The following is a 13,729-nucleotide window of genomic DNA, read 5'->3' on the forward strand; positions in this document are numbered from 1 at the left end:
AAAATAAAAAGTATGCAACAAAAGAGTTCAAGACAAAGAAAGAGGAAATGATGGTCCATCCAAAAAAAGAGGATTAAAAAAATGCAGAAAACATCTTTGAAGAAGATGAGAATGCAGACATGCCTTTGAAAAAATTACCTTAAAAGTGAGCAAGGAGATGAAGGAAAGTACAGAGAAAGAATTACAGGCTATCAGGAAAACAATGAATGAACAATATGAAAATCTAAGTAACGAGAAATTTTAAAAGGAACCAAACAGGACTACAGGAGTTGAAAACTATAACTAAATTGGAAAATGCCCACGAGGGTTTCAAGAGCAGATTAGGACCAGCAGAAGAAAGAATTAGTGAACTTGAAGACAGGCATTTGAAATTAGTCAGGCTAAGGAGCAGAAAGAAAAAGAAATTTAAAAAAGCAAAAAATAGCCTAAGACAGCTATTTGACACCATCAAATGTATTAATATAGACATTATGGAAGTCCCAGAAGGAGAAGAAAAGAGACAAAGGGGCAGAAAGAACATTCAAAGAAATGACAGAAAATTTCACAAATTTAGATAAAGATGTGAATATGCACTTCCAAGAAGCTCAGAGAACACCAAATGGGATAAACGTGAAGAAAAATACACAGTCAATTATTGATTATACTATCATATGCAAAGGACAAAGAGAAAATTTTGAAAGCCATAAAAGAAAAGCAACATGTTACATACAAGGGAGTCCCAATTAAATTTAAGTGCCAATCTCTTATTAGAACCATGGATGCAAGAAGGTAGTGGTTTGACATACTTAAAGAGCTGAAAGAAAACAACAGCCAGCCAATAATTTTATATCCAGCAAGATTCTCTTTCAAAAATGAGTGAGAAATTAAGACATTCTCAGATAAACAAAAGCTGAGAGAGTTTACCACCACTAACAATAAGCAGTGCTGAAGCAAGTTCTTCAAACTGAAATCAAAGGACACTTGAAGTGGTTCAAAGCAGCCACTTCTTACTTCCTGTACAGGTACCTAAATGTAAATGATAAATATACATTTTTGGACATACAATGTACAAAGATATAAGCAGTAACAAGTACAAAAAAAATGATGGGGTACAGACGGTATAAGAAAAGTATATTGGGCATGCTATTGAAGGTAAGTTGGTATCAAACTAAACATAATTGCTGTAAATTTAGAATGTCAAATTTTAACCCATGGTAACCACAAGGAAAACATGAAAAATATATTCAGATAGAAATGAGAAGGTACTCAGTATGGTACAACTCAAGGAAGCAAATAAATATACAGGCTTTAACAGAAGTGAGGGACAAAGAAGGTATAAGACTTACAAAGGCTAAATAGAAAAATGGTAGAAGAAAATCCTGCATTATAAGCAGTGACTTTAAATGTAAATGGATTAAGCTCACAGTCAAAAGATAGAGATTGGCAGAATGGATAAAAATGTATGACCTAACTATAGGCTGTCTGGAAGAGTTTCACCTTGAAGTCAAAGATTCAAGTAGATTGATGTGAAAAGATGGGGGAAAAATACGCCATGCAAGTAGTAGCCAAAAGAGAGCTGGGGTTGCTATATTAATATTGGATAAACTAGACTTCAAGTCAAAAACAGTTATGAGGGTAAAAGAGGTCATTACATACTGATAAAAGGGACAATTTAACAGGATGATACAACAATTATAGATATGCATGTACCCAACAGCAGACCCCCAAAAATACGAAACAAATGTCAACAGATATGGAAGGAGAAAATGATAGTTCTACATTAACAGTAGGAAGCTTTAATAAATGACTCTCAATATGGATAGAACAAATAGAAGATCAATAAGAAAGTACAGGACTTGAATGATACACTAAACCAACTAGACCTAACAGACATATATAGAATACTGCACCCAACAAAAACAGCATACACATTCTTCTCGAGCACAATGGATCATTCTCTAGGATAGACCATTTGTTGGGTCACAAAACAAGTCTCAATAAATTTTAAAATATTGAAATCATATAATGTATATTCTCCAAACACAATGGAATGAAGCTAGGAATCAATAACAGAAGAAGAAATGGAAAATTCACAAATATTTGGAAATTAAACAACATACACTTAAACAACCAATGGCTTAAAGAAGAAATCAGAAGTGAAATTAAGAAATGTCTTGAGGAGAATGAAAATGGAAATACAACATACCAAAACTTATGGGATGCAGTGAAGGCAATACTGAGAGGAAAATGTATAGCTCTAAATGCTTACATTAAAAAAGAAGGATTCAAATCAAGAGACCTAACCTCAAAGCCAGAACTAGAATAGAAAAGCACACTAAGCCCAGAGCAAGCAGAAGAAAGGAAATAACAAAGATTAGAGTGGGGACAAATGAAACAGAATCAACAAACCGAAAAGTTGGTTTTTTGAAAAGATTGATAATATCAACCAACTTTTAGCTAGACTGAGAAAGAAAAAAAAAGAGCAAATACAAATAATGAAAATCAGAAATGAAAAGGCAGGGCATTATTACCAACCCCAGTGAAATAAAAAGGACTATAAATGGATACTGTGAACAAACTGTATGCCAATAAATTAGATAACTGAGATGAAATGGAAAAATTCTTAGAAACAGAAAATTATCTACATTGACTCAAGAAGAAATAGAAGATCTCAACAAACCCACTAAAGATAAAGAGATTGAACCAGTAATCAAAAACCTCCTAACAGAGTCTGCAACTGCAATCAAGATAGTCCCATTAATCAGCTCCATAAGATCTAACCCCCTCTCAATTAGAGGGGGCGTTGGCATCACCATCCCAGAATCCTCAGGATTGGGGAATGAACAATGGACTGGAGCAGACTTATGGTTATTCTACTTTAAACTTACTGTTATTCTAGCACTGGAAGAACTTTTATCACTGATGTGGAGGCAGTGGCCAGGAGAGGTTCTGAAGGGAGGGACAGGGAAAAACAGGTGTAATATAGGGGCATTTTCGGAACATTGGAATTGTCCTGAGTGACGTTGCGATGATGGATCCAGGTCATTACATATTTTGCCATACCTTACAAAATTGTGTGAAACAGAGTGTAAACTATAATGCAAACTATAATCCATACTTAGTGGCAATGCTCCAATACATTCTCATCAATTGTAACAAGTGTACCATACTACTGAAGGACGTTGTTAATGTGGGAAAGTATGGGAGGGGTAGGGACTGGGGCATATGGGAATCCCCTATATTTTTAATGTAACATTTATGTAATCTAAGCAAAGAAAAGCCCAGAACCAGATGGCTTCACAGAGGAATTCTACCAAATATTCCAAGAAGATTTAACTACAATTCTGCTCAAACGTTTCCAAAAAAATTGAAGAGGAGGGAACTCTGAATTCATTCTATGAGACCAACACCGTTATACCAAAGCTGGATAAAGATACCATGAGAAAAGAAAACTACAAACCAATATCTTTTATGAATATAAATGCAAAAATCCTCAACAAAATGCTAGCATACCAAATCTAACAGCATATTAAAAGAATTATACACCATGATCAAGTATGGGATTTATCCCTGGTATATAAGGTTGGTTCAACATAAAATCTATTAATGTAACACACTGTATTAACAGAATGAAGGGGAAAAATACATAATCATCTCAATCGATGCAGAAAAGGCATTTGACAAAATATAGCACCTTTTCTTGATAAAACACTTAGAATGCTAGGAAGAGAGAAACTTCTTTAATGAGATAAAGATAACAAGATATGATTAGCCTAAGCTGGGAAGCAGATGTGGCTCAAGTGATTGGGCTCCCATCTACCATATGGGGTAGATGGAAAGGCTAGCTGGCCTGCACCATAGAGAGCTGGCCCACGCCACGGAGAGCTAGCCCATGCCACAAACTGATGCAACAAGATGATGCAACAAAAAAGAAACACAGAGGAAAGACAATGAGAGACACAACAAAACCAGGGAGCTGAGGTGGCCCAAGTGATTGGGTGCCTCTCACTACATTAGAGGTCCCAGGATTGGTTCCCGGTGCCTCCTAAAGAGAAGATGAGAAGAGAAGGCAAGCAGACACAGAAGAACACACAGTGAATGGACCCAGAAAGCAGACAGTGAGTGCAGGCGGCAGGTGGGGGGGGGGGAGTGGGAGGGGGGGTTAAAAAAAAAAAGTCCAAGCTAACATCCCACTTAATGGTGAAATACTGAAAGCTTTCTCTCTAAAATCAGGAACAAGACAAGGATGCCCAGTGTCACCAGTGTTATTCAACATTGTACTGGAAGTCCTTGCCAGAGCAATTAGGCAAGAAAAAGAAATAAAAGGCATCCAAATTGGAAAGGAAGAAATAAAACTTTCTCTATTTGCAGATATGACCCTATATACAGAAAAGTCTTTAAAATCTATAACAAAGCTATAATAAATGAATTCATCAAAATGGTCAGGTACAAGATCAACACCCAAAAATCAGTAGCATTTCTATACACAAGCAATTAACAATAGGAACAAGAAATCAAGAAAAACATTCCAATCACAATAGCAACTAAAAGAATCAAATATCTAGGAATTAATCTAACCATGGATATAAAAGACTTATGTACAGAAAAATACAAAACACTGCTAAAAGAAATTAAAGAAGGCCCAAGTAAATGGAAGGATATTCCACTGTCACGGATTGGAAGACTAATGTTAAGCTGTCAATATACCCAGAGCAATTTACAGATTCAATGCAATCCCAATCAAAATTCCAATAACCTTCTTTGCAGAAATGGAAAAGTCAATCATCAGATTGGTATGGAATGGTAAGGGCCTCCAAATAGCAAAAGCCATTTTGAAAAAGAAGAATGAAATTGGATGACTCACACTTTCTGATTTTAAAATTTATTACATAGCCAACATGGTACAGGCACAAGGACAGAAATACAGAGCAACAAAATTGAATTTAGAGCTCAGAAATCAATCCTCATATCTTAGTTTGCCACAGGGCTGCCAATACAAAGTACCCCAAATGGATTGGCTTTTATAATGGGAATATTATCTGGGGTAAAATCATACAGTTCTGTGGCCAGAGAATGTTCAAATCAAGGCACCATTAGAGACGCTTTCTCGCCAAAGCCAGCTACCAGTGATCCTCACATCTTGCCTTATGATAGGGCTCATCTCCTCAGCCTTAAGCCGCTCCATGGGCCCAGCCCCTCAGGGACCTTTTTCAATGTGTCTGTGTTCTGCTGATTCCCAAGTCCAGGAATTCTCTCAGTCTCTCAGGGCTTGTCTTCCTTTCTGCAGCTATAGGCCAATCAGGAGTACTCTCTCTACTTTCTCCTCTCCCTCACATAGCAGGATTGAACTGACAGCTTCCCTTTTCTCTGTGTCTCTCTCTGTGTCTCCATTTATATAAAGCTCCAATAAAAAGGCAGAGACCAAATCTGAGACATGCCTCACTGATGTAGCCCAATCAACAGGACACCATATTCACAGGAATGGATTAGTTCTAGAACATAATCTTTTTCTTTTTGGGATTCATAAGAGAACTTCAAACTGTCACACCTCACATCTATGGCCAACTAATTTTTGACAAGGTGGCAAAAATCACTCAATTGGAAAGAATAGTCTCTTCAACAAATGGTGCTGGGAAAACTGGATTTTCATTTGCAAAAAAATGGCAAGGAGGACACCTACCTCACAACATAAACAAAAATTAAGTCAGAACGGATCAAAGACCTAAATATAAGAGCTAGAACTATCGAACTTCTGGAAGAAAATGCAGGGAAGCATCTTCAGGACTTTGTTAGTTTAGACAATGATTTCTTAGACTAACTATATACCCAAAGCAACAAAAGAAAAAATAAATGGGGCCTTATCAAAATTTAAAACTTTTGCTCCTCAAAGGCCTTTATCATGAAAGTAAAAAGACAACCTACACAACAGGAAAAAATATTTGAAAACTACATATCTGATAAAGGATTAATATCCAGAATATATAAAGAAATACTTTAACTTAGCAAGAAAAAGATGAACAATCCAATTAAAAATGGGCAAAATACTTGAACAGACATCTCTTCAAAGAACATACACAGACCAGAAAATACACAAAAAGATGCTCAACATCAGGGAAATGCAAATCAAAACCAAAATGAGATGCCCATTAGAATGGTTGCTATTAAAAAAAAAAAAACAGGAAAAAAGAAATGTTGGGAAGAATGCAGAGAAATAGAAAAATCTTTCAGTGCTGGTGGCAATGTAAAATGTTGCAGCCACTGTGGAAGACAGTTTGGCAGTTCCTCAGAAAGCTAAGTATAGATCTACCATGTGACCCAGGAATCCCACTACTAGGTATATAACTGAAAGAATTGAAAGTAAGAACTCAAACAGATATTTTCACACCAATGTTCATAGCAGTATTATTCACAATTGTCATAAAATGGAAGCAACCCAAGTGTTCTTCAACAGATAGTTAAATAAAATGTAGTATAGACATACAATGGACTATTACTTAGCAGAAAATAGGACTGAAGTCCTGACAACATGGATTAACCTTGAAGACATTATGTTGAGTGAAATAAGCCAGACATCAGAAGGACAAATATTATCTCACTGATTTGAAACAAATAGGATAAGCAAACTCAGAGTCATAATCTGGAAACTAGGTTACCAGGGGACTGGATGGGAATAAGGAATGAAAAGTTAAGGCTTAAAATGTACAGGGGAGGAGGCAGGGCAAGATGGCATCTGAGTGAGTGCACCTCATAATGTCTCCTGCAAAGAAACAGCTGAGTCAGAGTCCTGTTGAACCGGGCTGTTTCAGGTGCTTGCAGGGCAGGAGGTGTCTGGAGGTCGATTTGTTGTGACAGTGACAGAAGAGATTCTTGCAAGAGGTAGAATTTTGGGTCTCTTACACGGAGGTCAGAAGTTGTGGGCGGGATCCTTCCCCCTAGGGCTGGCGGCCCAGCTGTGCCGATTCCTAAAAACTTTGTTGTGCTGAGGTGTTCCCAAACCCTGAGCGGGCTGTTTCAGGGCTTGCAGGGCAGGAGGTGTCTGGATGTTGATTTGGTGAGACAGTGACAGAAGAGATTCTTGTGAGAGGTAGAATCTTGGGTTTCTGACATGGAGGTCAGAAGTTGTGGGCGGGGCCCCTCCCCCTAGGGCTGGTGGCCCGACTGCAGTGATCCCTGAAAACTTTGTTGTGCTGCCATGTTCCCAAACCCAGTGTTAACTGGATGCATAGTTCCCAGGTCTGTATCCTCTAAACTCTGGTAGCCCACACTCCAGAGACTCACACACCTTGAGTCTGCAAGATCATGGACTTCCCATTCCTGAATCCACCGCACCCTGAACTTCGTGAGGTCCTTGATTACCCTAGCCCTCTGTGTTTTGTGTTCTTGCTTTTTTTTTTCTCCTTGAGCTTGGAGAAGTATACCAGCTGACCTGGGGAGAGTCTGGGAAGAAAGGAGAGGTGAATTTGCTGAGGAAGCCCAATTTACCTAAACATCCTGGGATGGGAAACTTGGTCTGGAAGAAGGTGGAGTCAGAAAATCAATTAGACCTCCCCTAGCATACCTAAGGGGGAGGGACTGTAGGATGTGCTATCCAAGCTTCCAGTAGCATATTTGGGGTTTCTGGTGAGGTATAGGTGCTCTCATGCTGGAAATAAAGAGTCATAGTCTTCTGTGTTGAGTTGGTTCAACAAGGACCCACTTGAATCTCCTACCAGAACTCTCAGGCAGCTTTCTGCTGCCCTGGGAGAGAAAGAAGTGAGGATGGGAGGAAGGGGGAAGGTCAGATCCCTAAGCATTTTATTTAACTGCAAAGAGGATTCCTAGCTTGAAACGTTGGTTCTTTTCTTTTTGTTGTTTTTTGTTTTTTTGTTTTTTGTCATGGTTGCTAATATTGCATTGTCTCCTGGTCTTTTCTCCCATTTTATCCCCTGAGGTCCTTTTCATTTATTTAGTTTTTTTCTCTTTTTCTTTTTCTTGCTTGTTTCCCCCTCTTTTCTTTGCCCCCCCCTTTTCTCTTCTCTCTTTTTTCCTTTTCTCTCTTTTTCTTCTTTTTTATTTTATTTTCTTTATATAATAGGTGCTGCAGGGAGCGCTTCACATTTGCTGTTTCCTCATCCTCCATTTCCTCTTTTCTGTGTGCATTGATTTTTGCCACCTACACTATCCCCTTTCCCCTACATTTTTCTATACTCCATCATCTACTGTTTCTCTTACATTCCACCTTCCTTTCTTTGGCCCCCAAATTGTCTGACTTTTTATTTCTAATACTTTTGTTCTGTTTTCTGTCTTTTATCCACTCTTGATATTATTGTCTTTCTTTTCTCTTTCCCTCCCTCATGAAAACACTGGTCTTTTAATTCATACTATATTCCTTCCCATATTCACTTGACTGTCTCATTAAAGGTACTCTACTTACTGCTATAACTCTACATAACTTACATGAGTCTAATATCCATTCTCCTAGGTCTCACATTGTTGCTCTTTTAACATTTATTACCAGTACTACTTTACACATTTTCTTTTCTTACTCATTTTGCTTTCCCTGGCCCTAATATTTTCCTTCAAAGTGAACTTAGCCAGCAACAAGAAAATAGAGTAAGAAGAACAAAGTGACAAAGAGAAGACATACCACTTACACACAAACAACAACTAATTAATCCTCAAGACTAGACAAAGAAGCTAAGGAACTGATTAAACTCGTCAAGATAAAATGATTACCAGGCAGCAACAAAAAACTACAAACCAAACCAATAATCAGGAAAACACGGCCAAATCCAATGAACAAACTAAAAACCAGGAAGAGGAGCTGAACATCGGACAAGTAATTAAAGACCTCAAAACATATATTAGAGACCAACTTAATGAAGTAAAGGAAGAGATTAACAATATGAAGAAAACACTTGGAGAGAAAACAGAAGAAATTGCAGACATACGCAAAAAGATAACAGATATGATGGTGATGAATACCACAGTTCAAGAAATCAAAAATACACTCTTGGGAAACGGACTTTGGCCCAGTGGTTAGGGCGTCCGTCTACCACATGGGAGGCCCGCGGTTCAAGCCCCGGGCCTCCTTGACCCGCGTGGAGCTGGCCCATGCGCAGTGCTGATGCGCGCAAGGAGTGCTGTGCCACACAGGGGTGTCCCCCGCGTAGGGTAGCCCCACGCGCAAGGAGTGCACCCATAAGGAGAGCCGCCCAGCGCAAAGGAGGGAGCAGCCTGCCGAGGAATGGCGCCACCCACACTTCCCGTGCCGCTGACGACAACAGAAGCGGACAAAGAAACAAGACGCAGCAAAAAGACACAGAAAACAGACAACCGGTGGAGGGGAGCGGAATTAAATAAATAAAAATAAATCTTAAAAAAAAAAAATACACTCTCAGCAAATAGCAGCAGATTAGAAGAGGCAGAGGAGAGAATTAGTGACGTGGAAGACAGTACATCTGAAATCAAACAGATAGTAGAACTGATTGATAAAAAGACAGAAAAAAATACAGCTAGGACTTAGGGACCTGAATGACAATGCAAAACACACAAACATACATATTATAGGCATCCCAGAAGGAGCAGAGAAGGGAAAGGGGACAGAAGGGGTGTTGGAGGAAATAATGGCTGAAAACTTCACAAATCTACTGAGGGAGATGGATGTACATGTCCAGGAAGCACAACGCACCCCAAACACCATAAATCCCAACAGGCCCACCCCAAGACATATACTTGTCAAATTATCCAATGCTCAAGACAAAGAGAAAATTCTAAAAGCAGCAAGAGAAAAGAGAACCATCACATACAAGGGAGGCTCCATAAGATTAAGTGCTGATTTCTCATCTGAAACCATGGAGGCAAGAAGGCAGTAGTATGATATAGTCAAGGTACTAAAAGAAAAAAATTTCCAACCAAGAATACTCTACCCAGCTAAGGTAGCTTTCAAAAATGATAGAGAGTTCAAAATATTCACAGATAAACAGAAATTAAGAGTATGCCAACAAGAACCCTGCCCTTCAAGAAATACTAAAGGGAGTTCTGCAGGAAGAAAGAAAAAAACAGGAGAGGCAGAGATGGAGGAGACTGTAAGAGCAAGAAAAAAGACAAAAAGAGAAGGAAAAAAACAAACAAAATATGACAAACACAAGTCCAAAGAAAATATGGCTAATGTAAATAATTCCTTGAAAGTAGAAACACTGAATGTCAATGGATTAAGCTCACCTGTCAAAAGATTCAGACTGGAAGACTGGATAAGGAAATAGAACCCATCTATATGCTGTCTACAAGAAACACATCTTAGACTCAGGGATTCAAGAAGGTTGAACGTGAATGGCTGGAAAACAATCTTACAAAAAAAAAAAAAAGGCAGGAGTAGCTGTATTACTATCAGATAAAATAAACTTTGAATGTGAAACAATTATGAGAGATGGATACTACATATTAGTGAAAGGGATAATCTTTCAAGAAGAACGAACAATCATAAATACTTATGCTCCTAGCAAGGGTGCCTCCAAATACATGAGGCAAACACTGGAAAAACTAAGTGAAAGAATGATGTCTCTACAATTACAGTGGGGGACTTTATACACCACTATCAACTTTGGACAGAATATCTCAAAAGAAAATCAATAAAGAAACAAAAACTTTGAACAGTATATTAGAGGAGCTGGACCTAATAGACATACATTAAATACACAGATCATTAAATACAAATGGCTAAAAAGCACATGAAAAAAATGCTCCAAATCTCTAGCTATTAGGGAAATGCAAATCAAAACTACAATGAGATACCATCTTACTCCCATAAGATTGGCAGCTACGAAAAAAACAGAAGATTAAAAATGCTGGAGAGGATGTGGAGGAATGGGAACACTCATTCACTGCTGGTGGGAATGTAGAAGGATCCAGCCATTCTGGAGGACAGTTTGGCGGTTTCTCAAAAAACTAGCTATAGATTTGCATATGACCCAGCAATTCCACTGCTGGGTATATACCCAGTAGAACTGAAAACAAGGACACAAACCGATATATGCACACCAGTGTTCATAGCAGCATTGTTCACTATTGCCAAAAGTTGGAATCAACCCAAATGCCCATCAACAGATGAATGAATAAATAAAATGTGGTATATACATATAATGGAATACTACTCAGCTTTAAGAACGAATACACTACAAACACATGTGATAACATGGATGAATCTTGAGTACCTTACGTTGAGTGAAGCAACCCAGGCACTGAAGGACAAATACTACATGACCTCAATGATATGAAATAATTAAACCAAGCTGCGTCAGAGAGCTAGAGACTGGACGATAGGCTTAACGGAAATTGGGGGGTAGAGGAAGGATGTAAGCTGACACCTACATGGGTGAAATCTATGATAAACTGGAGGTAAGTATTTGTACAAGGAGGGATAAAATGGGGGCACAGGGTTACCTTTGGGTGGGGCTTTGTGGGCTTGAGGGGGGCTAGGGATGGGAGGATGGGTAATATTGCCCAAGAAATTGGGGGGAAGGTGGGGGAACATATGAACATAGAAGATTGTCAGGTATTTGGTTGAGAGTATAATGCTGAGAAAACTTTTTCAAAAATATAATAAGGAAGGTTACCTGTTTAAGATGCTTAAAGGGGATAATCTGATGAAGGACAGGCTTCTAGGGAGTGTGTGAGTGCTCATTTTGCCATAGTGGGTTATATCATTGGCTAGAGACCCATATAATGAGAGTGAAGGTATATCCACATCCTGAGGAGGACTGATGTTCCCAAATAGAGGAAATTGTATCTCTCGAGAGAAATGGTGGCTCCCAATGCATTAGGGCAGTTGAGCATGTCAAGCCCTCAACACTGTTGCAAGTATCTCTGAACATGACACTTCGAGCAATGAAGATTGACTGTCACTGTGGGCTCTGAGGGGAGGGGGAAAGAAGTATTGAATAGATGGAATCAATGTAACTGTGTGGGCAATAGAATACACAATGTAACTGTGTGGGCAATAGAAGTTCCACAGGATTACGCAAGGATGGATAAAAGACATGTTAAGTTACACCAAAAATATATAGGGACTGATAGGCTAAAATGTAAATAATAATGTAAAACATAAGGTAAGTAAAAATTTAGAAAATTGTATAGTCTACAATATAAGCCACAATGTAAACCCAAATGTTACCTTGTTTTAAAGCTATTGTCTCAGTATCTATACATCAGTTTCAGTAAATATAGTATGAACATGTAAAAAGATTATTGCTGTGAAGGGAAAAGGGTTTTATGTTGGATATGTGGGAGTACTGTATATTGTATATATGAACTACTGTGATCTAAAACTTTTGTGAAAATAAGCTTAATAATTAGGAAAAAGAAAGGACGTAGACGCTGAGGAAAAGACGGAAGTAGTTGCCTTGCCAATTTGCATACAGGGCAACACTTATTGCAGTAATGGAAGGCAAAACATCAAAAACAAACTTTTGCATTTTTAAATTTCTTGATACCCCATTTTATTTTTACCTTAATTTTTCTAAATTAATGTATATTCTATATCTAACCTTTAAACTCATCACTATATTCCATTTTACTATTAATGGAACCTGGCAATATATTGGGCTTCATTTTTGAAGAAGTTTTGGATCACAGAGAGTTTCAACAATGGCAGGGGAGGAATACTGGTGTGGGATGTTACTGACAGGGGACACATGGTTGGCAGGGAGTTCTCCAGGGCATATATGCAGGGTACATAAAAATGTTTGGATATTTTCATAGTGGTTACAATTAAAAACAACAACTGAGGGAGTGCTGAGTTCCTAGCCAGGGGAGCTCTATCATAGTCCCTAAAGGAACAGCAACAGTCCCCCAAGTGCAACGGCAAAGACCAAGAAAGAAGGAAGGTCCAACAATTAGCCCTTGATACTAATGACTATGCTTATAAGCCTGTGCACCTGAAATAAGAACAAGGCCTAGAGCTGCAGGGTGCCTAAGAGTTACCTCCTGAGAGCCTCCATGTTGCTCAAATGTGGCCAATCTCAAAGCCAAACTCAGCGTGTAAATGTGTTGCCTTCTCCCCGGTGTGGGACATGACTCCCGGGGATGAGCCTCCCTCGTGCTGAGGGATTACTACCAAGTACGAGTTGATGATGTAACTAGAAAATAACCTTGAATAAAAGGGTCAACTCAGACCAGCAGAATATCTCAATCTGCATTTAATACCAGGAGTTAAGAATGCTTTTTGACCTGAACAAAAGGGGGAAATGGAAAGGACAAATGAGTTTATATGGCTATGAGTCTCCAAAAAGAGCTGGGAGGTTATCAGAGGGGTCACCCTTATGCACACCTCAGCAGAGTCCCAGAGACAGCTAAAGTAGATACAACCCCAGGTATTGGTTCTTCAGAGGGCTACAGAGACCCACAGGTTCTATGGTCATGGCAGATGGAGTTCAATGCCATGTCAGTTGGCCCTACTTTGGAGTTTGTGTTTCTGTGTGATGGAGCTGGACTCAGATGTGATCTTTGTTCACAAACCTCTCCTATTACTTTTAACGGATTTGTAGCTGGTGCTGGGGTTTAGTGTATACCCAGGGTACCTGAATCTCTGGACTGACCATGTGATAGCCAGGCCCTGAACCTCAACAGACTTGCAGCTCCTACACTCTGGTTTTTTGGACTTATCCCACTCAGCTAACATGGAGGTGAAGTAGGTCAACCACCACACCAGGGAGCCAAGAGTGCCTACAACTGAAAGCAGGAGAATTGCATCCAGCATCCATGTGAAATCTAA

The sequence above is a fragment of the Dasypus novemcinctus genome, chromosome 10 (genome assembly GCF_030445035.2).
Source record: "Dasypus novemcinctus isolate mDasNov1 chromosome 10, mDasNov1.1.hap2, whole genome shotgun sequence".
Taxonomy (NCBI): domain Eukaryota; kingdom Metazoa; phylum Chordata; class Mammalia; order Cingulata; family Dasypodidae; genus Dasypus; species Dasypus novemcinctus.